The sequence below is a fragment of the Myiozetetes cayanensis genome, unplaced genomic scaffold (genome assembly GCF_022539395.1).
Source record: "Myiozetetes cayanensis isolate MyiCay16 unplaced genomic scaffold, myiCay2020 scf4, whole genome shotgun sequence".
NCBI classification, from domain to species: Eukaryota; Metazoa; Chordata; class Aves; order Passeriformes; family Tyrannidae; genus Myiozetetes; species Myiozetetes cayanensis.
In genome coordinates this window covers 22,841,785-22,865,530 of record NW_026087631.1, presented here as the reverse complement: position 1 = coordinate 22,865,530, position 23,746 = coordinate 22,841,785, and the positions used below count along the sequence as shown (strand labels likewise).

The 23,746-nt window shown below is 38.6% G+C and overlaps 1 long non-coding RNA gene across 1 annotated transcript; it reads left to right on the top strand.

The window, feature by feature from the left end:
• Positions 1 to 11,838: 11,838 nt before the first annotated feature.
• On the top strand, positions 11,839 to 21,906 carry LOC126646883 (uncharacterized). The gene is made up of 3 exons (XR_007630451.1): positions 11,839 to 11,946; positions 12,085 to 12,143; positions 21,843 to 21,906. It is a non-coding gene; the product is annotated as an uncharacterized LOC126646883 (long non-coding RNA).
• Positions 21,907 to 23,746: the final 1,840 nt, after the last annotated feature.

The following is a 23,746-nucleotide window of genomic DNA, read 5'->3' as shown; positions in this document are numbered from 1 at the left end:
AACGTGACCTCATCCAGAGCTATTTAGAACAGTATGTGGTCCCTCCCTTGCCTATTATCTCTATACCAGTGATGATACTGAATGGGATGAGTGGGAGTAACTTAAACAGAGGAGGATTAAAAAAAAAATAACAAAGCACCACGGCATTTTTTACACTGAAAGTTTAGATGGAAAAAAAGGGGCAAAGGGATGTTCACAGCCAGCCTCTTATATTTTTGAAAAAAAAATTTAAACCAGCAAGCAGCAGCTAGAAAGGTAATGTGAATAGGAGGTGATGAGGAATAAAGCTGATTAAGGACTGAGTAGACAAAAATGAATGTTGCTGCTGCCTAAAGTGCTCATCCTTCCAAACCTTCCCATTCCATCAACAGAGAAGACAGAACTATAGATAACCTCGGTAATAACATCTGTTCAGGATGGATGTCAAAGAATATTAACTGGAGGAGCTGCGAATACTAAAACAGCCGAGTTCTCCTGGAGGTATGCCAATAAATGGTAGTGTAGCAGTCTTTTCAAGAATTAATATTCTTCAGGAACTAAGATGTCCTTGTCTTGTATATCAGGTCTGGTGGCTGAGATGCTGTATCTCCCAAGACAAGACTGCATCAAGCAGATAGCATGTGTGTGGCCGGAGAGGTCATATAATCACTTTCTGTGCCTTCTCATCAGCTTGCTTTCTCCCCTTGAATCTGGCAATTAAATAACTTTGTATCTCAGAAATGACAATTTTTATGTTAATTTACTCAGAAATACATTTTTTAACACAGTTTGAGCACAGTGATACATTTTCTAACCATGAGTAGAGGAAATGGGTGTTGTTTTACTTTTTTAGCATTGTGATATTTTTGCTGGAATAATTATGAAGTGCTACTAGAATTTGCTTCCTCTGGAACTGATACAGTGGTGTTAACAAAGTTATGATGGTCTCGGGCAATGTTAGGAAAGCCCTGGAAAACTACTGTGAACACAAATAAAGCATGAGGGGTGGAACTACTTTTTGAGCATAAAAGTGAGAATCGTATGCTTGATGTCTGATTCACCATCTCACTGGTTTAAAAAAGACTTTGAAACATTAGACAATAAGTTATTGAGCCTAGATTTCTCTAGAAAGGAGACAGTGTGCCAACAAGAGTTAAACATACACCAGAATTCCTGTCCTGTGGAAATTAAAAATAGTGTCATTCAGAACTGCAACAAAAATGACATTTTGAAATTTTCCATGTAATGAAAATTCTGACATTTTACTTGGAGAAGGTCAGAGTGACATTTCATTGTGAAATACTGAGAGTGTTTCTGGGCTTCTTGGGTCATCTCTAATCTCCTGCCAGGCAGAAACCTGAGGATTTGGGGGTCCTGTTTAGCCCAGTGTTCTTGGGGTGCTGGGGGGCACAGAGATTGGAGGTGTGGTCTCTGCAGCAACCTGCCTGACAGGTGGCCATGAGGCCAGATGGATGGGGTGGCGGGATGCCAGGCAGAGTCTTCCAAGTTTTATTGGGATTTAGCAACAACCAAAATGTTCTCACCCAACATTTTTATAGATTGGTATGTTAGAAAACCAGGAAAACAAAACCTCTGTGTTTGTAAGGTGCTTTGTACTCTGTGACTAAACAGTCTTCTAAGCCAGCTAAAGTACCTCATTCTTTCTCATTTCCTGAACATGTTAAACTTTATAGAACATTGCATTACTTTTTCAAGACAGAGAAGGATGGGCTTTATCTTTTTTTTTTTTTTTCTTTTAAACTTTGGGATGATTTCGCATTCTGTGGCTGAATTCTCTTCTCTTGGTCCCTCTATTATCTGGTTATTGCTAGATAACCTTTCAGTTTACTTTTTTGCTTTTTTTGCCAGTTGTGTCGTACAGTATAGCTGGGATAATTCCAGAGGTTTAAGAGCCTCTCTTCCCATCTGCTTTCTTGAAATTGTGCAGTCTGAATTTGTACTGCCATCTGGGTAGGAATAAGATCTGATGGAATGGAATAATTTTATGTAAACCGTGATGAATGCATTATATGAATGGGAGACAGAGATGTCAATGAAAATCTAGTCCCACCCTTTGATCAGAGAAATCTTTCCCTGGCTAGAGCAGCTAAACCATTTTCTCATTCAGGTTGTCAGGTGTTAAATCCAGCTCTTTCAGTGAGCTGTACGTTCACTTACAGTGCTGGAAACTACAAAATGGAAGCTATAAGGGCACAAGAACTGCAAACATCATCTATTTATAGTAGACCTATACAAGCAACATCTCCTCAGAAGCATTGTGGGAGTTGCTGGGTGTTCCATCATCTCCAACACATGGATGTAAAGTCTGTAATGCTGATATACAGTGGGATACAGTTGCGATACAAGGCTTTGTTTTAGCCCTCTCCTGCCCTTTTTTAAGTTGAAGTGTAGAATACTAGTAGAATATCCGTGTTCTGCCCTCAGCAGCATTACCAGGAAACTTCCTGCCTATATTTTTTGTGTTATATTCCTACCTTTCCTTCCTGCCAGCTAAGGAATTGTGGATATAGGAAATGCTTGGTCCCTAGAATGCTTGATCCCAAGGGTGCTTTCCTCTATTGTTCTCACTGAAGAAATATGCTCAACATTTTCAAGAAAAAGGTTTCATTTTAGCCCATGAGTGAAGGTGAAATGTATGGAAACAAATGCTATCCTTGCTCCAGCGCTTTGGTAATCCATCAGACTGATTTCAGTGTACCTGACTGAAACTACTATACAATAGCTAAGCGCCACCTGGAGGGCCAGGTATCTTGGTGAACAAAATTACTTCCCCTCTCCAGCTTCCACAGTTTATGGAGCTGAAATTAGTACCAATAAAGATCTAAATTATTTTGCTAAAAAGCACTATAATATATAGATAAGTTCCAGAGAAGACCTTAATAATGATCTTACTTGATTTTACTACTTAATGAGAAAATCTTAATAGATGATTTTAAAGGTCCTCTCCACTCCAAGCCATTCTATGATTCTATGATTGATAGAAAATCAAACCTTTGGCTTCCTGCTCAAGGAATGTTGTCTATATATAGTCTAATGCTGTCCCCATTTGGTTGTGTTACTCAAACAGTTTCAAAATTCTTTGTTGTTTTACATAACATCATATAAAATTAGGTTTAGTGATGGGGAAAATATGGGCAATAAATTAATTTAATTATCTTTGTTTGGAATCTCATCATCTCTATGGGCTAAGGTTTACAAAATTACCTAAATGATTTCATTTAGGTATTTCTTTTGTTTCTAAGGATATGTACCTCAATGGAAGTCTGTAGTAATTTTGCAGATTGAGACTTTCTTGTCTTCACAGAATAAATTCCAGGAGGTTATGAACCAAAGCAGTGCTGAAATTTTAAGGAACTGAAAAACTTATGTAACAATTTTTTTGCCTTCTTTTACTTATAGTAAACAATCATCCTTTTTTAAATCAATTGAAGAACAAGAATTGAAATAAATCATGGAGTAGAAGTAAGATTGAGATAACTAAAATATTAAGAGTGGAAATTGAGGGAGCCACCAATCCCACCACTTCCAATTATGTCAAAATGTTTTTTTTGTACAGGTCTTTTATATTTTCACAATGAAATTATTAACAATTACCCAGAGAACTCCAGGGGAACTCAGCTCATAACCAAAAGCCAAAGTGATTTTGCATGTATTTACACATTGCTTTCTACTTGAGAGTGGTGTAAGAATGCTCTTGGAGATGTAATATAGTAATTTTGTTCTCTGCCACCCCACCTAAAAATGAAGCAAAAGTTTACCAAACAAACAAATCAAACAAAAAACTTCACTACCTTTTTCAGAGGAGCTTCACTGTTTAGTTTAAGGTATCTCTGAAGCAAGGAGATATTGCACAAATGTTACCTCATCATGCTTATGGGCTGGCTATTCAAATAGAATAAGGTAAAGAAAGAAACTAAAACAATTTACAGGAATTGATTTCTGCAACTGCATGCATGCAGTTGAACTTCCTGGGGAAATGGTGAGGAGTTTCCCTAGGTACCTCAAAGACCTGTACTTAGGTTCCTTTGATAGCGCTGCTCACTTCAGTGAATTGGATCCACAGAAACCTCAGCTCCTTTTCAAATTCCTTGAGCTACAGAAACCTGTTGGGTAGTTCTGCTGGAGCACATTTGCTCTCTGATATATGCTAAAGTTATTTAGAGCTACAAGGGAAACTACAGCTGGTGACTAGGAGAGATTTGAAGGAGAAAGTGTCTGTTATCCAGATATGTAATTTTTTCTGCCATTCTTGCACAGGAGGTGACTTTCTGACCAGAAACTGAAACAGCTGTTCCCAGTCCACTGACAGCATGAAAAGCACAGCCTTGTGAGGGTACCCAGTCTGTCTGGAGATTGACTTCAGAATTGGCTGGCTTTGAGCTGAACATCTGCCCCAAGAGTCCTGAAAACTGGAAACTGTAATCAGCTTCTCATTTAGCAATCCAGTTAATCCTTCATCCATCTTTAGTCAAGCAACACTGTTGTGTTTCACAACATTCAAATAAAAATTTTAATGTCTTTTAAAGCTTAGTAATTTCATGAAACTCATTTACCCTCTTGTGATTTTTGTGAGAGGGTTGGAAGAAGGTGGAATAGAATGTTGTTGTTGCTCCCTGAGATTGTCATAACGTAAAGGCAGTAGAGAATAAGTTTAAAATTTCAAAGTTTAAATAAGGTAAATTCTGCACATTTCAGATTAATGGTTTTGATTGTGTGAAATAATAGATAGTGAACCATGGGGGCATGTGCTTTCTGGTCAGATGGCTATCCAAAACCAGATATTCCTGGTATCCATTATGGAACTTCAACAAAAAAATAATAAAACACAGGAATGGGCAGATGTGCAACAGAACCCCTTCTGCTTGCAGTAACACCTTAGAGGGATTAGGATATAAAATGTATAAGGATAACCACCTCAAATTTACTTTCTTCTTTCTGAGTGTTTTCTGAAAAATAATGATTCTATTTAACTTTCTTTGAAGAAATAATAGTGTAGAGGAGATAATACCAAAGGTATTTGAAGTTAGTCTGACCATCTGGTGAGGAACTTCCTATTTGACTGTCTGTTCTTGGAGTGACCAGGGAGTGTTATTTGGAATATGTTTGCATATGTTGCTACTGCTACTTTTCTGTAGCTGTTACTAAAATTTTTCTTATTGGCAAAAAACAGCACAAAAATTGTTCACTTGGCATTGGACACAATAAACGCCCAGCAAAAAAGTACCAATATAGACTCAGCAAGGAATGCTGGCACTGCTATTTTAGCAGTGGTTATTATTCTGATGACAAGAGAAAATGTGAATATCTTCAGTGCTTAGACATTACTAGTGATCCAAAGGCTACAAGGCTTTGAATCTCTCTATACCAGTCTATAAAGGGTCAGATTTAGTAGGAATTCAGAAACTTGAAAGACGGAGAATTTTACATGAACTTCAAATGCCCATCATTCCAATTATTTTGACAACAACCCAAACTGGGAAGAGGACGTGCAAAATAAAAGATTTCCTTACAGCGAGGCACTTGTTTCTTGCAGAGAACAGATGATATGATTCCTGAAACGATTGAATTATGGTATTTCAGCATCAGACAAGTATCTTAATTTTTTTTTTTAATATTAGGAAAAATTCTGCAGAAAAACATAAAACTTAAAATGGTAAAAATTTGCTTTCTGTTTCCAAGATAAGAACGTTCCTGAAAAGCTTATATTATATATTTATTAGTGGAGAGTTCACAGGTGGGTTGCCTAGCAGTTTACTTCTCTGACACAAATTGTTGCCTTCATGAGTGAATAGAAAGAAAACACTTTTTCTGCATACCTAGCCTGCAGCCATTAGATTTACTAAAGAATGATGGACACAATCCCCATATATAAATGTATCAAAGGGTATTTTCTGCAAGCTTAAGTGACTCACATATTTTTTTCCCCATCAAAGGCTTCTGTGATTACTGAGCTTTGTGTTCTAGTTCTTGCCATCAATTAATTCCAGAACTGGTAAAATACAAGGTCCTGGTTTGTATTTTTCTTTCTAATTCTTTAGTGAATGAAGAATTCCATACATTAGAAGCTATGATCTTTGGAAGTATATTCCTCATTACATATATGATTATATGTAATGAGGAATGATTATGTATATGATTAAATTTGTCATAGATTCTTGTTTCTCTGAAAAATCAAAGGCATCCAAGCTGCATTTTAGGGAAAGACCATCAGTTAAAATAAATAAGCACAGCTCTGGTGATTTCACATGATTTCAAATAATACAAGTGGTAGTCCAAAATACAAAAAGAAACTTGTTTTTGTGGTAAATCCCCTCTACAGTCCTGAAATAAAATAATAGCTGCAGAAGCTAGTGTGCTGATGAGGAGACAAAGAAAAATCTCTGAGTTTGCATGGTTACCTTAGGAGCTATCAGACACATCTATAAAACCATTTTTTTTTAGTAGTATGAGCTTTTCATTTTAACTGGAGCTATTATTTGCAGACAAATGTTTTGCTAATGGAGGAAGGGAAAAAGATGTGATGAATAGTTTCAGAAGAAGATAAGAATCTTGATAAAAGAAGGTATAGAAGGACAGAAGCATAATTAAGTTGGACTGACTGTGGAGGTCATGGTAGAATAACAGGTATCAAAGAATGCAAAAGCAGAGAAGCGTTGGCATGGTGACTGGGAGGCACTTTAGTATTAAATATAGTACATTTCAGATGAAAACATGAAATAGCAGCCTGATCACAAATAGTGCTAGATTTTCAGTGATTCACATTGCCAAAACCTAAATGAAAACCTTGGTCTTCTGCTGTACTAAATCAATATTTTGTTTTCAACTAGATATAAGTTTTTTATAACTTTATAGATATTGAGGCTTCTAGTAAGTTCAGTTACAACTTGTAATTCATAGGACATTGTTTTTTGTCAGGTTACTCTTACTGGTTTCCCTTACAGTATTTTAAAAAGGAGATTCCTGTTTTCTTTTAAACTTTCTTTTGTTGTTGTTGTTGCTTGGTTAGAAGATGCTCTGTTCCATCCTCCAACTGGGACAGTATTTCACTGATCTTTGAAGACCAGGGAACAGTTACATAAAAAAATCTGCCTTTGCCTATACATGCTTATATATCTTGATTTTTGTTATTTTAAAATGTATTTTGAAAATAGTTGTTTATGGCTCTGGTGAATCTGAAGGGTTTGTTTTCTTCAAGAACATGCATGACAGAATAGAGACCTCTTTGTCCCTCTCTGAATCATATAATAAATACTGGCAAATTGACCAAATATGTCTTTCATCTGATATCATTCTCAATGGCGTTTATAAAATTACTGTGTCTGGCTGGCTGGGAGACATGCTGGTGATGTATTCTCTGCAAAAAAAATATTTTTAATAATGCAATTGATTATTAATTACAAATATATGTAATAAATACATTATAATAATTTGTAATAGATTCTAAATTAATATAATTAATAATTAATTAATGAAAACCCAATCAGTCAAGTTTGGGGCTCCATTTTAAGTGAGTGGGTTAAATTATTACAGTCACTATTATTACAGTCACTACAGTCACTACAAACCCAGTAAATGCATAGCTTCTGTAGGTTTAGCAGTGTGTTGCATGTACACCAGAGGAATCCCTTGCAGGTCACTCCTTAGAGCCGTAGTGCTCTGCTGGGATCGTTTAGGTTGGAAGGGACCTTCAGACTTCATCTGGTCCAACCTCATGTTCAGAAAAGCAGTTGAAAGATCAAAATTGTTGGGGGCTTTATCCAGTCGTATCTTGTAAACTTGCAAGGATAGAAGCCACACAACCTTTCTGTGACACTAGCTAGACTGACTGTTCTTGTGGTGAAAGATACTGACTTATACAAAGCTGAAATCTTATACCTGGATATAATATTCCATCTGTGGTCTAACAAGTGTTGACTAGAGGTGGAACAGTAATTTCCTTGATCTATTGGCTATACTGCTGTGAATACTGCTCAGGGGACAATAGTTCCTGGGGCATATTGCTGACTCACTTTCAGTTTGCTGTTTTACCAGGCTCCTCTTTTTAACAGAGCTGCTTGCCAGCTTGTACTACTGCAAGTCCTTTCCATGTGGAGAACTTTGCACTTATCCTTGCTGGAGTTCCTAGGGTTTCTGTAGGCTGTTAACTCTATCCTGTCTTAAGTGCCTCTGTCTGATGGTCCTGTCCTCAAACTTATTATTTGGTCCCACTAATTTGGTGTCAGCTGCAGCAATGCAGTCCACTGAATCCTTTAGTTCATTGATAAAGGTGTTGAATGGGGCAGTTCCCAGAAGATACCACTACAACACTCCTTTTGTTATTGCCATCCAGGTAGAAAATAACCCAGTCATGCACACCTTTGAAGCCTTACTGTATAATCTTCTGGCTTTTCATGTACCCAGACCATAACACCCTAACTTGAAATGCAAGGATACTGTAGGAAACAGTTGAAAGCCTCCAAAAGCTGTGGTGAATGATGTTTTCTGCTTTCTAATTACCTATGGATCCAGACACTGTTTTTAATAGAGAGCAAGCAGGTTGGTCTGACATGATTTATCATTGTTAAATCCATTCTAATGATCCCAGTCATCTTTTTCTCTAAAGCAAGACAAAAAATATGTTCCAGGAGAATTTTTCAGTGATTTTCCTCACTGGTTGAGGTTGACTATCCCTGCTGAAGGACCCTTTTTTTGGCCTTTTTAGAAGATGGTTGGGATGTTTGCTCACCTTCATTCATCAGGGGTCTCCCCTGTTTTCCATCACCTTTCAAAGATGGTAGAAGGTGGCCTTGAAAGGACATCAGCCCCTTTCTTTTCATGTGCTCTTGAATTTTTTCTGTCTAGACCTGTGAATTTCTAGGGATGAAGTCTTAGCCTGACTCCTTGAACCCTGCCTCTAATCATGGAAGCCTGGGAGAACTTAATGGTGATAACTGTAGCAAAGAAGGCATGGAGTAACTCAACCTTACCTGTGTCTGCTCTTGTAAATCACCCACCCTCTTCAGCAATGTCTCCACTTTGTCATTGTTCAGGTTTTTATGGTTGACGTAAAGGAGATACTCTTCATTGTGCTTTTGAAATTCCTTGTAGGTGTTCGGTTAAGATGGGCTTTTCCCAACAGCATCCTAATGCGGTGCCCAGACAATGCCTCCAAATTCTGTTTTAGCCAGTCCCTGCTTGATCCTCCCATATGCTGCACATTTGCTCTGGAGCTCTGTCATGAGTTACCTGCCAAGGCAGGCTAGTCTCCTTATTTTTCTACTCTCTTTTTTTTTTTTTTTGAGCATTAGGTTAGACTGTTCTTGCATTTGAAAGTTGCTCTCCTTAAAGACCTAGTTTCCCTGAGCTCTTCTTTCATGTTCCCAGGGCCAACACAGCCAATAATAGTGCTGACATTTCTTGTCACAGGCAAGGCAAGGATTTGTGGTATAACTTATTGAGCAACTGGTTTTGTCCTTCTTTACAACTGCTTTCTTGTATTACTTGTTACGTGCATTTCAGGTTTTAAAATGTAATAATCACTCAACATCATTTTAACCTGAATATTCCCTGGCTGAGAAGGCACTGAAGCTACGAGCAAATAAAACCTGTTTGTGCTGCCTAATTCCAATCAGAATCGGGGCACTGTTCCATGGTATCTCTGCTGGATGAACCAGAACTGGCACATACATTGATTTCTACCAGCTGTTTTCTGCCAATTCCAGTTCCTGACAGGTAGCAAGCTGTGTAGCTGGCAGCAAAGAATCTCAAACAGTTCAAATATGCCCCAGGGAGGGCAATTGCTTACCCAAAGCCCATCAAGGAATTGCTATTATGCTTCACAACATACATATACATTCACCACATCTGTCTCCTGTTATTTATACTCAGAACTGACAAAAGACTGAGATAAACATGTGCCTATTTAATACTATGCAAGAACAAGGTGCTTGCAAGAGACAAACGTTGCATAAATCTTGGTGAATAACTTCCTAGTGAAACTTCTCTTGTATATTCTTTGAAATGTTTCCATGGCTGATCTATACTTCAGGAGGCCAAATCATCCATTTAAATACCAAGACAACCTATTAAAGTACTTTAAATCTAAATTTGCTCATTTTCATCTGGTGCTTTTACAGTCTCACAACGCAGTACAAGCAGCCTTTATCTGCGGACCTGCTGCCTTCTTCACTTCCTTTTTGAGTTCTCTAAAAGCTGTCTTCACAATAAGCCTCTCCTCACATGAACCATTCAACTGACCATGTGCAGGCTCCTAGCTCCTTTCAGATAGAAAGAGATTTGCCTTTGCTTTTGTTTTTGTAATGAGGCAAAAGCATTCCTCTTATTAGAGGAATGAAGCTTGGATGATAAATGCTAAATTTTTAAGTCATGGCAGCAGTTTGTGATTCCCTGTTCTTCCCCAGGCTGCTTTAGGTAAAAGTGAGATGATAAACTTGGAAGATGTCTTGTACTCATTGATTCTTTGGAAGAGAGCAGGAGATGAAGGATGAAGTACTTTACAAAGTGAACTTTATTAGGTAAAGCAGAGACATGTTCTTCTGGAAATATTAATATGTCTCAGTGAGAGAGCTTAATTTGGCAATAGTCTTACGGGTCTCAAAACCTGTCCAATGAGTGCCCTCTTAATATCTTGAATGGTTAACAGCCATTGATATAAATTCCTATATCACTTCCAACCAAAAATTACAGTATGAGATCAGGCATTTGAAGTAGAAATATTCAGATGCATTCTAAGAGTTGGAACTGGATGTAGCAGGTTTTATGATATTATGCAGAAGACAGACATTTGTGAAACTGCTTGTTGATTTCATTCAGAGTTGTTAATGTTCAGAGGCCCAACATTTGTATGTAACGTGCATTCCCCTTCCCTTCCCTTCCCTTCCCTTCCCTTCCCTTCCCTTCCCTTCCCTTCCTCTTCCCTTCCCTTCCCTTCCCTCCCTTCCCTTCCCTTCCCTTCCCTTCCTTCCCTTCCCTTCCCTTCCCTTCCCCTTCCCCTTCCCTTCCCTTCCTTCCCTTCCCTTCCCTTCCCTTCCCTTCCCTTCCCCCTTCCCTTCCCTTCCCTTCCTTCCCTTCCTTCCTTCCTTCCTTCCCTTCCCTTCCCCTCCCTCCCTCCCCCCTCCCCTCCCTCCCCCCTCCCCCTCCCCCCTTCCCCCCTCCCCTCCCCCTTCCCCTTCCCCTTCCCCTTCCCTTTCCCTTTCCTCTTCCCCTCCTTCTTTTTTTAATTTTTTTTTCTTTTTTATTTTTTCTTTTTATTTTTTTTACTTGAGGGCTAAGTAGAGAGTATAGATGCTCACTTTGTACTTGATTTGGAGTGACAGGGGTTTAGTGTAGCCCTGCAGTTACTGACCTGAAGCATTCATGATTCTGTGCCTTAAGCAAGAAGGAATAAATTATTCTACTACCTTTCACTGTCATTTTAAATCTGTAAGGGAACTGTGCAGTATAAAAACTTTAAGACTGTGATTCTATTGTTAACATATGATTTCTTTAAGTGAGCTGTCAAAGGTTGAAACACTTGCCCAGTGCAAGTGTTTTTATTATTTTTTCAATTAGAAACCAATAAAATATTTTATAAAGGAATTCTAAAGTGTGTTTGTTAATTACAATCATCATATAATCTTTCAAATGCTAATGGTCTGACTCAAATTTCACTTTGTTTAGTTGTGTTAGAAGTTATGATTAAAGAATGGTATAGCTTTATAGTTGTTTTACTGCCATCTGTGTGCACCAGGCAATAACTATGTACAGATGGTTGTGATTCAGAGACAGGTTGCCACATGCAAAAAAAGTATGTTTCAGTTATTTTAATAAGATTTATTGCAGCAGTCACAGTTAAATGCTTGAGCCTTAATGATAATTGCTACTAATCTTTCAAGAAAAATGATCAGAGTTCAGTAAACCACAAGGAGCAGATTTTGCTGTAAACTTCAGAAACATCTCACCACTAAGGTATGCTTCCTGTTTTCATTCTGTGTTTGTTCCCCCTCCCTTTTCTTTCTTGAACATTTTTTCCTGTATTTTTGCTCTTGCATAATTTTGTATGAAAAGGTAAGAGTGTGTTCTCTCATTCTCTATTTTTCTTCCCAGGTATTGATGCTTATTTATGTTGAAACACCTGGAGATTCCCAAATCTATGTAAATAAAAGGTAATAACTTTAACAGTAAACCCAAATCTCTCACAAAACTCTCAGTTCCTTTGCATCAGAGACTGGGCCACGTTCTAACCCCAAACATGACTGTTTGTTTCTGTTTGTGTGTCTGTGATGGAAGTGGTGATTTAGATTTTGTATTTGGGCTGGCATCTTACATCTGTGTTTGGCTTGTATACTTAGTAGTCACTTCCAAAATATGATAGTCCAGGCCAAGAATTAAAAGCCTTTGTAGTACTTTAAGGATTTTCATAGGTTTATACCCTTTATTAACTGCAAGGAAAAAGGTCCTGTGTATGACCTCATAGAGATACAGCTGGAATATTAGTTTGTGCCTAAGAATTTGTACCTTAACAGTTCAATGCCTCAAGAGGTCCAGTTCTTCCCCTTGATTTTTAGCTTGGATTGTTCTTTACTTTCTATTGGACAGTAAGAGTTTCAGCTAAATGCATGTAGGTGTGAATATAGATAAAGTGTGTATGTCCATGCATGCAGGGGGATGTGTGCGTATATGTCGGTACATGTAGATATATACAAAATGTATATTTATATCATCTTAATGACAGATGGACTGAAATAACCATTTGCTTTAGAAACTATTCTTGAGGGGTTTTTAAAGTATTCTTTAGCTTTAATTTTTGTGTCCCTGTCATAATTCAGCTTTCACTTGTGATACTACAGGAATTTGGAATTATAGTGCTTACATGTATGACAAAAACAGTGCCAGGTATACTAGACATCCATTTCGAGGGTTTCAGGAAGAAACATGACCATTGTGATACAGTTTTTCTGCTTGCTGCTAGTGTTGAGTTTGTTCTGTAAACTCTTATCACCAGCTATATCTTGAATTGCCATAAGCAGTCATGGAGAAATCACAGCTACTATGGCTCTACTGTTTACTGGGGGCTGCTACACCATTAGTATCAAGTGGTTCAGGGTGCAAAGTAGTGGTTTTGTTAGTGTCTAAACTCTAATATAATGAAAATTGTTGGAGTAGCATGTAACAGAAGAATGTTTTCCTTTTCTTTCTTCTTCTGTTTGACCTCTTTCTTTTGTAAGATTCTCTTTGCAGATGAATTTCAAGACTAGAAATATATATATATATAAAAAAAAAGGGGCAGCAAAAAATGACCTTTTCTCTCATCTTTTTGTATCTTGTGAAATACAGTCTTGCAGTGCCCCAAGGTGAGGAAGGTTGTCACTTTTTGTCTGTCTGCATTATTGTTCTCTGCCACCATTTGGTTGTATTTAAGGAGAAGGGTGCTAAATCCTATTTTCACTCAAGGCTGTGATGAAATGGTCTGAGAAGCCACCTTAGTTCCTGGATTGTTGACTCTTTGTTGTTGGTTAAAAAAACCCCAGTTTCTAAAGAGGAAATTTGTAGCACCACTGTTCTGGCAATATGCAAAATTAAAAATTTACAGGTATTTTTGTCTTGAAAATAATTCTCCTGAAGTCCTCAGTTGTGTTATGAGTAGTAAATGTTTTATGCTTATCTTTCAGACTGAGAATATTTAAAAACAAATATCTTGATGAGGGTTATTGAAACCATTTAGACAATAGTTTCCTAGGCTTTTTAATACCTTATAACATTTTTTATTAAAAATTTTCCCATGGAAAAAAACTTAATTCATCTTCTTGCCAAGACCTGTGACTATTTAAATTAAAAAGCTGTATTAGAAAAGTGTTTAAACACTCTCTGAATACTCTAGAAGTGTAGCTGAAGAAGCTGGTGACTGAAACAGCTTCAGGTAAATGATGTCAGACTGCAAATCAGTCTTGGCCAGCTGCCAGCAACTTCCAAAGGCTATCCTGCAGTTATTCAGAAGTTTGGCGTTTCAGTCTGGAGAAGGGAGGAGGAGCATTGAGTGGAGGAAGGGAAGAATACTGACTCTACCAGAATTGCCAAGTGCACAAGTATTAAATCATTTTTATGGCTGTTTTGGACCACTGAGCTATGTAGAGAAGCCAAAGAAATGGGCTTGAACTCCATTAGGAGTAAATGGCAACATTGTGCTGCATTTCCTTGGCCTCCTCTGCTTGACTTGCTGCATATCAGCAAATCTGATGTTAACACAAAGTGTGGTAGACTATGCTTTGCAGTAGGGTTAGCTATGTCATTAAGAGACAGTAGACCTGCTATTAGAAAATTGTGGAAACATGGCTATCTGACAGGAAATGGAAATTTTCAGTCATACCGGTAACTAATCTTAAAGTCATATTCTAACCAGAGATAAACAGTTCTAAATGATCACACAGAGGCTCCAGAGAAGAACTGCATGCCTTTCTGTCCTAGCCTTACCTGCTGTGTGTCTGTCTCTATGTACAATAGTCTATAAATATGTGTGAGCATCTGTTACTATATTCCTTCTCATCTTTATTCCACAAGCCAAGATTTCCATAGTCTGCTGCCACGGCACTTGTATATGACATTTTGAATGTATGAAGTGCAAAAGCATGACATTTTGAATTAGAAATTAATTTAACAAACGTGTCTGTTGGAAAAACGTCTAGATCCTCAAAATTTGTCAAATGATATTTTAAAAAGTTAAAAAGATATTTCACAAAATGAACTGAGGAAAGTTTAATGTGAAAATTAAGGGGAAGAAAATGTTCACCACTTGAGAGGCTTCATGACCCTAACAGAGAGGACATGAATCCGATGAATGACATGAGGCAAATCACTGCCTGGTGCTGCTGTTTCATTTCTGTTCATCCTTTCCTGTTTAAACTCTTTTGGAGCAAGGATGCTCACAGTATGGAGTCTCCAATGGTGGCCTAGTCTAAGTAGCAAAGTTGACTGCAATAATCCCTGCGCACTACTTACAAATGGAGCCCCTGGTGGTCTAGTGGTAAGGGTGCGGCGCTGTCACCACCGAGACCCGGGTTCGATTCCCGGTCAGGGCCACTCCCGGGCAGGTGGAGCTCGTTAGCCCTTAAAGGCAACCCACCTACGTCCTAAGGACCTCACTGCCACCATCCAAGCTCGCTTGGCCCCGGCAGATGAACCTTAGGATTAAAGGGTGGGCTCAGTTCCGCGCACACTGTGTCTCACCTAAAAAATCCAATGCGCAGGCTGGAAGGTGTAAAGACCTTCCCTGGATCTTCGCTCGCGAAGACTGGCCATTATATACTTACAAGTAATAATTCTTTACCATTTCTGAGTCGCTGTAGCAAGTTAAAAACAAATTAGTTGAGAATGGGCAAATTTGAAAAATTATGTACGCAGATGTAAATGATTTGCAAATTCATTTGTCCCGCAACACAAATCCATGCAAATTAGTACGTATGTTTAGTTATAGCACGTCACATACAAGCTTCAGACTGGTGACCTTGGATATTAGAGGACTGCTCTAGACTGAATAAAAACTGAAGCATCCCTGTGTACTATTTTAAGTGTTAATTTTTCTGCACTTCTTGAAAACAAAATATCAGAAGGGACTAAATTACATGAACAAGTTCAAACCTCAAAAGTCATTACCTGTCCTGTTTTTAGATTCACAAAACTGAGATTAATTTTGTACTAAGATCTAATTACCACAACCAAGCTTCCTCCTGCTTACAGGATTGGGACTAAGTGGTGGTAGCAGATTATGAAAATAGCTAAAGAGTTTACAAGTTAGGTGGAGGTTTCTCTTTGCATGTTGAAAGTAGACAGTATTTCTTCCTCTTCCTGGGAGTGTGGATGTGCCCCACTCTAAAAGCTCTGTTCCCACACTGGAATGATAATGAATGGACAGGATTTGGCCTCTTCAGTATTGAAAATACAGGGAAGCAGTTCTCTGAGAGTCAGAAAGCATCACTTCCTCTCTTACTCTAAGAGGAAGAGATGAGGAGGAATAAGTTCTCTTGTGTACCTACTCTTTTGATCCTTTTTTTCTTTCTACAAGTTTGGATTTCCCAATATGCTTTAGAAAAGAGTTTGGATGAGATCATTTGGGTGATTTCACATTGGGCTACTTCTTCCATTGAGGTCTTCTCCCAGGCTTCTGCACATTACTTTGCCTTGCTAGGAATTGTTCTGTTACTCCATGATCTGACATCTGAGCATGCGTAACATCAGCATTCCTCATTATTGCAAAATGCTCAGTGGAGTAATATATTGATGTTTATTAATTTAAAATTCTGTTTGCTATGAGCAGTGATAACGCTTAGCTGCTGTCATTTTCTCCACTTCATTTGGTACCCTGGTGGTCTAGTGGTTAAGGGCGCGGCGCTGTCACCGCCGAGACCCGGGTTCGATTCCCGGTCAGGGACACTCCCAGGCAGATGGAGCTCGTTAGCCCTTAAAAAGGCAACCCATCTACGTCCTGAGGACCTCGCTGCCACCGTCCAAGCTCTCTTGGCCCCGGCAGATGAACCTTAGGATTAAAGGGTGGGCTCAGTTCCGCGCACACTGTGTCTCACCAAAAAAATCCAATGCGCAGGCTGGAAGGTGTAAAGACCTTCCCCGGATCTTCACTCGCAAAGACTGGCCATTATTATTATTAATTTTAATTACAAAAGACTCTTTGCTAGTCTGTCAGTTACACCTTATATCTTCTTTTTGTTTCTAGTAATTAAACTCATTTTTGTTGAAAGCATTGATGTAAGCATGTAAGATTTTAGTATCTGACCCTTTCAAAGTCTCCTAATCTTAGTCCAAACCTTTGCTTTGTCTCTGTAAAAAACTGTGGACTTCATAAACTGTACATCTCTGCAGGAGCTCTGCCGGTGTTTTTAGTTTCATACGACATCCAAGTTTCCTTTTTATTGTCTTACTGCCAGCCTCAGTCACAGAATCACAGAATGGCTGAGTTTTGAACGGACCACTGAAGATCATTTGATCAAACTCCCCTGCTCAAGCAAGCTCTCTAGAAATTAGTGCCCAGGACCATGTGTAGGTGACTTTTGAATATATCCAAGGCTAGAGGCTTCACAACCTCTCTGAGCAACTTGTGCCAGTGTTTGGTCACCCTCAAAGTGAAAAAGTGCATTCTGATGACCAGTTGGAGCCTCCTGTGTTTCAACATGTGCCCATGGCCTCTGGCCCTGTCATTTTCCACTGTTGAACAGAGCCTGGCTGTGCCTGCTTTGCACCATCCCTTCAGGTATTTCTACACATGCGTAAAATTTCCCTGAACCTTATAAACAGTCCCTATTTTCTTAACCTTTTCTTGCAGAAGAAATGCTTCATTTCCTTTCTCATCTTAGTGGCCATTTGTTAGACTCTGTTCAGAATGCCTCTGTCTCTCCTGTATTGGGAACTCTGGAACTGGACCCAGCACTCCTGTCCAAGCACCAGTGTACCCCTGCTTCCTCTGTGTGCCGACTTTCACTACCCTTTATTTGTAGTTTATACTGTTTCTGCTGTTTTTAAACTATTTTCTGTTACTTTTCAGCAAACCATACTGTGTGATGGGAAAAAAGTCTAGAAGTCTTCTAGACTCTCTGATCTGGTTGCTAGCAGTTGACATACACATGGGAAATAGAAGAAAGGATGGAGAAATTCTTTGGTTATAGGACAAGCAAGAGATTTCAGTACATGAGATGTTGAGAAAATACATATGTCAATGCAAATTACAAAATGTATACATGAATTGGCAAATTTTTCCAGTTTGTCTTTAGTTGACCTCATTCTTTTAATCTCTATTCCCCTACCCTCCATGCTCTCTTCCCTTTGCTGTCAAGCAAAATTTATATTTGTACCACAATAAAGCACTCTTGAAACATTTCAAATGCTAGTATTTCAAGGTGTTGAGTGTTTTTAATTTCACCAACAATTTTACTAGAGGAAGAACTGCTCATTTTTAAAAACAGGATATCAGAGGTAAAGGGGAACTGTATGTTGCCAAAAGGTAGAACAGTAAGCCTATGACAAAGACTTGCAAATAACCTATAGCTCTGAATTCATATCAGGAAAGAAATTATATGATTCTTTTCTGCTAAACTTACTAGAACTAAGCATTCAGACTTCTGTTTTAAGAAAAAAATACTTAAATAAAGTCATACAGAGATCGAAAAGCAAGCTCATTAAGTGTGGAAACTGAAGCACTCTGCTCTGCATGTTCAAGATATATAAGCATTCCAGAAAGGTACGAATTCATACAACCTTTCTGTGAAACATCAACGTAGAAAGTCTTATTATTTCCTGTTTTCATTCTTCCTCTTTTATTTTTTTTTTTTAATATTTGCAAACAAGCTCAAGATCAAATGTAGTGTGTTAAAAATTAATAACTATACAGATAAAATTACCAAGGCCTTTTCCTAAACATTTAATCAATGCCAATTTGCTCTTGTTGTTTTTGCAGTCTTGAAGGAGTTGAGGTGTTTCTGATTTTTCCTTGGTGAGTCTATTTGTATATTGTGGTAGATCATTGTGACATTGTGGTAGATCAAAACATATATCTGTTTACAGTCATTTTCTCCACAGGATACTCACCGCCTTCATATTTGTTGTCAATTCTTTCTTCCACTTCATCAAAAGTCTATTCTTCTACTGACCTTTCTATATCATGACATCTTCCAGTTATGCACAGTTTTGTTTCGACCTACCTTTCAGATCTCCTTGCTTAGCTTTTATTTCTAGGTTCCATTAATTTTTCCAGTTATTCCTTGGATCCTTTGAAGTTTCTTTGGGGTGTCCCTACTTCTGTAAGCCAAAACCTCCTTTCTCCTCTTTTCTTCAGAGGACACAAATCCCTTCCAAACCAAGAGCCATCAGTCAAGTTTTCTTTGTCCCACAATAACATTAAGCAAGAAATGAGAAATCAGGCAAGAAAACTAAGTAGCATATAGGTAAGATAACAGGAAACATGAATGGTTCCAATACATTGTGTAAGTTTGCTGTTGTAAGGTCATCTCTCCTTGCCCTGTTCCATCTTGTTGTTTTCATCTGGGTGACATATAGCATTAGATCATATGTTCTTTCTGGCAGGGATGGCATCTTTTATTTATTCTTTAATTCACCTAGCACAGCTTACAAATAACCACATTGTTAAACATGTACAATTTTAATTTTTTTTCTTTTAAATAAACTTCCAGAAGAATGATGAAGAGCATCAAGCTAAATTTCAGCTCCAGATTTTGAACTGGCTGTAAAATCTCATTTATGAAGTCTGCTTTCCTTACTTTTAAGCTTATATACATATATCTTTGTGTTGTAAAAATTGCCATTGGTTTTGACCTTTCAGAATTTTTTTCCTAACAGATAGACCTTAGTAGATTTTTGTCCCAGTACAGAATGCATTTAGCAAATTCCGGTTTTAGAAAAAAGCTACTGAAATTCTATAAAGTGAAAATGACTTTTCTCCAGTTGATTCATGCCCTTTATTCTCAAGAAGACTGTTATGAGCATAGGGACAACAAATTTGAAAGGACTGCCTTCTTATCCTTACATATTTATGCTCATTTTTCTTGTACATTATTTTAGAATTCATTCAGCTATAGTGATGCACAAAGTATAACAAAGAATATAGGTCTAATCTTTGAAAGTGTGGACCAATGGTGATAAGAAGCACTTTGTTGACTTGAAAACCTGGAGAAAGCCATTCTGTATTTGCTCTGTTGGGACTCACCATGGTAGAGTGAATTTGTTTATGTTTTGGTTAGATAGTCATCCTTAGTGCTGTTCTCATTACCTAAGAGATAATGTTTTGGTGAGAGATTGTAGTGGGTTTCTGTGGCTGGGTTTTGGGAGTGGGGGAGCAACAGGATTGGCTTCTGTTAGAAGCTTCTAAGAGCTTCTCCCGTCAGGTGGAGCCAATGCCAGCCAGCTCCAGGATGGACTTCCTGCTGCTGGCCAAGGCCAAGCAAATTAGTAGTAATAGTAACACCTCTATGATAACATATTTAAGAACAGAAAATTGTTATGCAGAGGAAATTCCAGCCAGGGAAGAGCAGAGTGAGAACATGGGAACAACAATGCAGACACCAAGGTCAGTGCAGAAGGAGGGGCAGGAGGTGCTCCAGGTGCCGGAGCTGAGGCCCTGCAGCCCCTGGTGCAGCCCATGGTGGGGCAGCTGTGCCCCTGCAGCCCAGGGAGGGACATTGGGGTGCAGAGACCCCCCTGCAGCCCATGGAGGAGCCCATGCTGGAGCAGGTGGATGCATGAAAGAGGCTGTGACCCCGTGGGAGGCCCAAGATGGAGCAGGGTCCTGCTGGAGAATCTGCAGCCTGTGGAGAGGGAACCTCACACTGGAGCAGGTTTTTCCTGGGCAGGACTTGTAGCCCCTGTGGGGGACCCACACTGGTACAGCTCATTTGTGAAGGACTGCACCCCATGGAGGAGTGACCCATAGGACAGCAGTTTGGGAAGAACTGCTGCCCTAGGGATGGACTCACGCCAAAGAGGTTAATCAAGGACTGTCTCCCATGGGAGGAACCCCACGGGAGCAGGGGAAGGACTCCTTTCTCTGGGCAGTGGTAGAATCAAAAACTGACCATAAACCCCATTCCCCATCCCCCTGCAGTGCTGGGGGGGAGGAGGGAGAACATGGAAGGAAAGAGGGGTTGGGGAAGGTGTTTTTAAGATTGCTTTATTTCTCACTCCTTGGCTTTTATCCTGTTAGTAATAAATTTAAGGACCCGGGTTCGATTCCCGGTCAGGGCCACTCCCGGGCAGGTGGGGCTCGTTAGCCCTTAAAGGCAACCCATCTACGTCCTGAGGACCTCGCTGCCACCGTCCAAGCTCGCTTGGCCCCGGCAGATGAACCTTAGGATTAAAGGGTGGGCTCAGTTCCGCGCACACTGTGTCTCACCTAAAAAATCCAATGTGCAGGCTGGAAGGAGTAAAGACCTTCCCCGGATCTTCGCTCGCGAAGACTGGCCATTATTTATTATCCCCACTTTGAGTCTGTTTTGCCTGTGAAAGTAATCAGAAAATGACCTCTCCCAGCTGTTATCTCAACTCACGAATCCTTAGCTGGTTTTTTTTCTGTCCTCTGTCCAGTTGCAGAGGGAGAGTGGGAGAGTGGCTTTAGTGGGTACCTGGCATCTGGCCAGGGTCAACCCACTACTGAGGTGGAAGGCGAATAAAAATAGCATGGACACATAGATAAAGATAGTGCCATGGTTCTGAAGGTGGCTCTGAAGTGCCTGTTGCTTACAGCAATGAAAATAAAACATATCACCATAGAAATCAACATGGAAAGCCAGAAAAGACATTTCAGTACTTTTTCTGGGGCATTGGATTTCAGAAAATACTGCTGACATTCCAGAAAAGAAGGGAGACAAGAAAGCAAGACGGAAATTTGATTCCTGATTTTGGAAGAGTAATTTTTTTAATAGAAAAACATATTACTTTAAATGAATACTTTGTTACATGATTTCTTCATGGAAATACCTGTTTTTCACACACTCTGTATTGCTTGATAAGGTCTCCCTCTTTTAGTTAGATGCATTTATAAATTTTAAGAGGAATAAAGGAATACATTTTCATTGCTCTGAAGAAGTGGTTAAAAAAGACATATTTAGTAAAAATATACTAGAACTACAAGTTGTTGCTTTTTTTCTCCCACAAAACTCAAAAAAAAGTCTCATCTATCAACAGATTGACCATTCAAAATTATATATTTTAAAGCAGACTCTGGTAATTGAAAGGCTTGGGACAACAAAGGAGTGTGAATGGAGTTTCAAAGTAACAAGGAAAATGTATGCAACATCCATGACAGAGTTTCATTTAGTGCTCCGTAAAACTCAGTTTGCTGTTTACCTTAGGTGGCTGTTGGAAAGAGGTCATCACTTTCAAGGAAGGTCATGGCTCAGGTGATGCTTCAGAGAGGATCCTTTCGGTGACCATGATAAACTTTTTAGTTACTGCATTATTATTTTTAAAGATGAGGAGGTAAGATTTAATATCATTGGATTTATAGCTAAATCTTTTAAAGATATACTAGTATCTCCAAATGGAAATATTACCAAAAGTCAGATTTTTGTCTGGTCAACTAATAGGTAAAGATTTGGGCATTTTTTGGGATCTTGATCTTCAAGGCTTTCCACTGTAAATATCTAGGACTGCCATTGAATTTCCAAGGAAAGGAAGTACCATTGTATATCTGTATTTAACTTATACTGCAAAGAGTAAAGCTGATATTTAATATTTGGCATTATACCAGTACATGAGAAAAAAAATAGGGGATGTTACAACCTTAAATTTCAACTTGCAATTTTTTTTTGTTTTTTTGCTGTTTATTGCCTTTTTTTTTCCCTATGTACCTGCATAAACCTTACACTACAGGGTAGGTTTATAAAATAATTCATGCTTATAAAGTAGCCCAAGAGGCTTGAGTACTCTTAATAAGCTTTGTGTATTGGTATGTATTAAATTACACAAAGCACGCAAATTTTTTGGCTCTTACAACTGAAACGTGCATTGAGCTTAGACTATTTTTCTTTAAAAGGTTTATGGGGCTTTCACTTTCTTCCCCTCCTCTTATCCTTTTTCTCATTCATACTGTGTACTTGAGGCTTCTTTAGGCAAGGTAAGAGAATAATCTGCTCATTTCTAATTAATTTCAATGGGAACTACGTGGCTAAACCCCTTAGTTTGAAAATATAAACCACTTTTCCACCTGCAGTTTAAGAGACTTAATTTGTCTTTGCCCTCACCTTACATGCTCTCTGCACTTGTGTAAGTAACTCCATAGAGCAAAGAATGACAAAAAAACAGATCTGAAGGGACCTGAGCAGATTAAGATTTTTATGGTTAGCATAAATGTTTTTTTAGTTTGTGCATCTTATCTGCATGTGATTGCACTGCTTGACTTCTCTCTACAGTGCTTTTTTTCTGGAAGTTACCAGCAGGAAGTAAACACCTTGGAGTTTTCTGACATGCTTTTAATAATGGTAGAAAGGTCAGAGTGGATGGTAATTTATTTAGATATTTTTGAAACAAATAAACACAAGATGAAATATGATCCACTTAAGCTGTAATTCCACCATATTTAGTAATTTTTTTCAATAATATTCATGACCATTGTGCTTTTATTTTATTGTTGCTTTCTCCACCTCTTTTGTTTTTTATTTTAAATCCTAACCTTCATATCTAAAAAGAAAACAGTATAGTTCTGATCACACTCCATCAACATTCAGTGGGAGGGTGAAAGACCGTCACCCACTGAAACAAAAGCCCCCAAACATCTCACAGCCTGGACGAGAGTCTTTGAGTGGCAGAAAAGGGGAAGGTTTTTCCTCAGCTTGGAAGGCTTTTTTGCTATGTCATTCCTGATATAAACCACTGTTACATCTTGAAGCTGTCTCTCAGAGAGGACTGTTTCAGCTTGGAGCTAAGACTGAAATTTTCTCCTCTGATGAATGGATCTATTTTTTTCCTTTTATGGGGAAAAATTTCAAAAGTGTCTGAGCAATGCAGAAGCCTAAATCCCATCGAATGTCACTTGGAATAAAATTATCAAAAGCTCTTTTATTCTTAGAGCTTACACTTGTCAGATGCACAATCTGCCATGGCTGTCACAAATCATCTCTTCTAGATCCATTTTCACTTCTAATTTTCTAATAAAAAAAAAAAGAGTAACTTAAAAGATCAGAGCAGCAGCATATAGACCATTTTATTTAATGCTGGGGTGAGCTGGGTGGGATATAGTGAGTTTTGCTAGATAGAC